This window comes from Perca fluviatilis, chromosome 8, assembly GCF_010015445.1.
Source record: "Perca fluviatilis chromosome 8, GENO_Pfluv_1.0, whole genome shotgun sequence".
Taxonomy (NCBI): Eukaryota; Metazoa; Chordata; class Actinopteri; order Perciformes; family Percidae; genus Perca; species Perca fluviatilis.
Window position 1 is genome coordinate 11240550 of NC_053119.1, and position 5000 is coordinate 11245549.

Here is a 5000-nt window from a genome sequence, read left to right on the forward strand (position 1 = left end):
GCAGTCTTTAACTATTTGCTGTCTAAATGTGGTGTCGTTTATGTGTATTTCTGAACAAACCTGTGCTGTTCATACTTCAGCATTTTTTTGTTTGTTACATTTCTGTCAGCATTTGCACTCAGCGCAGTTTCTCCAAGACCAAAGAAGTCAGACATTTTCTTTTTTACTCTGTTTGGTCGAAGTGAAATTGAGTGTGCTCTCTGGTTCTGTAATTGTTCTACTCTGAGGAAAATGTGAAGAAAGCATTTGGAAGAAGTAAAAAGACAAAAGAAACATTCCTGAAACTATAAAAGGACACCAAAGGCAAAGACAGATTTTGGGCAAAAGATAGACATGCAAGGTGCAAAAGAAACCGTGAAAAAAAAGAAGAAAAAAACATTTAAAGAAGTGCCTGCAGACCCAATCAGGTTTCATAATGACACTTTCCTCTAATGTTCCAAAGCAGCATAAGTTAAATGCCAGGCATTTCACACAGTTGACTGTTTCTTAACATGGATGTGTGACCGGGTGAGTTGAAGGAACTCTATGCTTTAGGTTCAGTCTCTGAAATAACAGATGGTGATTTTCAGTAAGTAATTTGTCAACTGATTTAAGGGAAGGGGACCTAAAAATGTTAATAAAAGTAATGATGGTTATCGCCTACTGTCTTTCTCTTCTTTGTAATTTGTACAGCAACATTGTGAGTTTGTTTCCATGCAGACATTATATCTAGACTATTGAAGTATTCTGTTTTATATTTGGAACAAGTGAGCATCATATTTTATTTACAACCTATTTAACTCCTGTCTCAAGTATATAAAAAAAAACAAAAAAAAAACAAACAATTTACCAAGGAAGCACTGATGAAAAACCGGGACTCTTTAAAAAAAAAAAAAAAAAGCATACGCTTTGACACACACAAACAGTTCTTCCTGAATATAACCAAAACAAGGATAGCCAGGAGAGGAGCTGTTATCCAAATTTCAGTGTCCACGTAAACAAAATAAATGAGACAAAAAAAAATGCTCTAAGTCGGAATAAAGCAGAATTCCTCACATCAAATTAAAAGTTTGGGTTCGAGTGGGCAATCTCTAAGGTCTATTATCAGTATGTCATGACCATGTTTTACTGTTTTTAGCCATGGTAACACTGTGGCTGGCATTGGTCTGTCAGGTTCCGACTGAAATATCACAACATAACAACTATTGAATGGATTGCCATGTAATTTTGTACAGACATTCCTGTTCCCCGCAGGCTGAAGTCTACTGAGGTTTGGGATTTCACTGGCACTGACTTTGCCTCAAGTGCCACCAGAGGTTGACAGTTTTGGTTTTCAGTGGAATATCTAGGCAACTAACTGGGTGGATTGCTGTGAAATGTGCTACGGATATTTAAGAGGATGTTGAACTGGATGAGGATGAACTTTTGTGAACACCATCACTGAGCTGCTAGCATGGCTGTAGACTCCTAGTCTTGTTTCTTAATGTATTGTTTAGTTTTTTAAACACGAGACAACATGTGTGAGGCTGCATTCACACGCACACTGCGGCGGTCTATAAACGATCTGACTGAAAACAATAATTGTGAAATATAAATTCTAATCGTGCTACATTGGGGGGTAAAATAATACAACAGAAAGTTACACAAATGGGCCATTTAAGTGACCCTCCCACTCTTGCAATCCTTAGGCGAATCACCGAATAGCTTTCGTTGGTCTGAACGTGCCCTGGTTGTTATTGTGGCCTCCATGTTTTCACACACCTGATGCTCTCGGCTACGGCCAACCGTTGGTGGCAGTCATGCAAAAAGTTGTTATGCCAAACGCCAATATAACAGAAGAAGAAGAACACGCATCCCGACCATGTGAACGCTGCCAGTCGGAAAAAACAACGTAACCAGGGGGGCGGTGCCTGTTATTCCGAGGTGGCATGAACGCAGCATTAGTCACCACTGTCTAAAAGCCACACTTCACGCATGAGCAGATCAGTTTCTTCTCCTGAAAATCTCTCCTTCGTGCTTAGTGAATCCGCCATCATAATAGCAATGCGCCAAGGTACAAATGCGCCTGGCTTTTAAAGGGAATGGGAGATGACACTTTAATTGGTTTATTGCATGTTACGCCCAAAACACACCTATGATTAATTAAGACACTAAGTACAACCCTTTTGAACCATGCGCCTGGTGCACGGACCCTTTTTTTCCGCCGTTAAACTAGCAAAAGTGGATTCATACACGCCCTAAACGCACCTGCGCCAGGCGCTTCCCGCCGTGCACTTAGATTGTTAAAATAGGGCCCTACGTGTTCTTTAGCTGTATGGATGTGGAGGAAAACCCTCCAAGAAAAGAGTCAACACCCATTCTGATATTAACTTTTAGTCAAGGAACATTTTATTAAAAGTTTCCTTATATGAGTATGGCTGTCCTGCTGGGTTAATTCTTGGAGACAACTGATTAATGCCAAACTGTAGCCTAGAACAATATGTCAAAGTGAAACCCCGGCTTTTCCCTTTAATGTGTTCCAGATGTTTCGGAAGCAAACATTTCATTTGGACAGCTCAAATCAGCAGCTCTGTTGTTAAAGTGAATGATGTGTTGGCATAGATCTTAATTATATTGAGCTGCCTCTTCTGTTTTAACCCTGACAACAGGTGTGTTAACGATACTATTGGTTTCCTTTATAGTAGGCCTAAGAGTTCCTCCCTGTCGTGTTGATACACAGTGATGCTAAAGGATCGCAGTTGCTCCACTGTTTGTCAAGAGCGAAATATCAGTATATGTTACAGATGCACTTCATGACTTCCAATCTTTTCAACTTAAAAAAGAAAATCCAGATGTTTATATTTGAACCCAATGCCTGGGTCTGATGGTAATAGTTCAGGCTCTCTCTCAGGTTTTGGTATGCAACTGGAGCGGCGGGGTGAGGTCACCTCCATGATATGTGCCAGAAGGAGACGTCATCAAGTTCACTTAGAAACCCAAGACTGACAGGGGAATGAAAATCTAAAATTCAAGCATAAATCATCACACTAATTAGAGTGGTGAAAGCAGATTTAAACAGCATTTTAAGTATTTCTAATTAAGTTTGTCTGCCACACACTTCCATGATGTACACCACAGAGTGTTAGTGAAGCAAAATGGCAGTAAAAGGACACCTTGGAAAAAGTCCTAAAACCTTGAGGTATTGCCAAAGTAATGCTAACAGTGCACTTCTCCGCAGCAACCCAATTTATGTGAGCGAGGAAGTGGGGGAGATGAAAACTGGTCAACTTGTCCTCCTTTCAGGCTTTTTCCATCAGACACAGCTGAAGCCTTGGGTGAGCTAACTACCTCAGCAGTTGTTGAAACAGCTCCAGCGTGGTGCAAAAATTGTATTATAAAAAAATGTCCTGTTGCTAATGGTCTAGTCATGCCTGGGTGTCATGTTGCAAGTCACATGTACATTACTTAACACATTCTTAACTTTTTCTCCATGCTCTAAACGTCTAAAGCAACTCAGCTGGCTCATTTTAAGGGGAAAGTGTGGATATCTATCAGGTCTGCAGTGCTGCTGCAAGGGCACATGGTAAAGGCGTTATGGCCCAAAGTGCCAGCAGATGTCTATAAAAGAAAAGAAGAAAAAAAAAATAACAAGATGCTGAGTGAAGGAAAGAAGCAGTTTCATGTCTGCATGGCCTGGGGAGGAAAAGTGCGCCTCCAGCCTGTCGACAGGATACCTCAGAGGACAAAGACGTACCCAGAGTCCTCATTTGTTTTCCTTAATGAAAAATCAGTCTGAGCTCCAGAGCACAGCAGCAAATGTGTTTAGGTCCTAGCAGCGCTACAGCTGTCAGCGTCAAGTCACGTGTGATTCATATCTGCAGTCAAAAATGTCAAGACTCCAAAAAACAAAAAACAAAGATTCCCTGAAGTATGTGGTCTGTAAAAGGGATATTTGAGTTAAGAATTTGTCGTTGCTATCACTTTCATGGATGGCCAGACAGGATGGTTGTCTCACTCCTGGATTGACATGGACTTGACCTCCACAGTGCAGAGGATTACAGCGTCCTCCTCCTCCTCCAGCATGTGAAGGAAACAAAGGCAACAGATGGTCAAATCAACACACATGGGTGTGTTTGGTAATCCCTCCTCCACTTGCTTCTGCTGCTTTCTGCTGGGGCTAGCGTCACAGCAGGGCCAAAAGCCAATATTCAGACCAGATTTGGGAGTTGGATTGGGAGAGGAATCTTGGCACTGCCAGTCTTTGGGGGGCTTGTGATTGCCCATTCACTGAATTACCCATATGAGCAATCTTTAGTCATGGAAAAGTTTTATTTTGACTTTTATGATAAGTATTTTTCTCATTCCGTATGTTTATGCAGAACCACATGGGATTATTCAGATTCCTCCTTACTGCAGAGGTTTTTATAGACTCAGAATCAGCTTTATTGGCCAGGTTTGGATAAACAAACAAGGAATTTGACTCTGGTTAATCTTTGCTCTCAAAGTACAACACTCACTTAACATATACAGAATAAAAACAGAAAGGACCGTAAGAAATCTAAAAAAAATACTGTTATACAGTATACACTATAACAATACAATAATTATAATAATTTTAGCTTGTAACTATGTAAAAATAAAGCGATATCTACCTGTGACCATTAAACCCAGGTTATGTGGCCTTTTAGTGTGGACATGAGTTGTGAGCAGTCTAACCAAAGAGGTATGTTTTTCCTTCTCAGATTGAATTTTGGATTTTTAAAAAGGCCTGAAGAAAGAATTTGTAATTAGATAAAAAGTCAGAAGGAATCATGATTTTATGCCACATAAAAAGCTTTATTTGCTCCATCTTTCCTTTAATTTTTCCCCTCTTTCCTACTGTGGATTTGTTTGAAATAAGAAACTCCTATCCGCTCCCAAAAATGCAAACATTTATTTATAAACTGTTAGAAACTGACACGTGTGGGGAAGTAGGTCTCTCAGCAAATGATTCGTCATGTTCCTTCTAAACACAAACATTCATTCTTCATCCTGAATCAAAG

The 5000-nt window shown here is 40.2% G+C and overlaps 1 protein-coding gene across 1 annotated transcript in view; it reads left to right on the top strand.

Moving 5' to 3' along the window:
* The window catches only part of snx33 (sorting nexin 33), a 24549-nt gene extending 23907 nt beyond the window's left edge, over positions 1-642 (top strand). Inside the window, exon 2 of the mRNA XM_039808650.1 lies at positions 1-642. This exon is cut by the window's left edge and continues 2759 nt beyond it. The gene's annotated coding sequence lies outside the window, so the exon portion shown is untranslated.
* Positions 643-5000: the final 4358 nt, after the last annotated feature.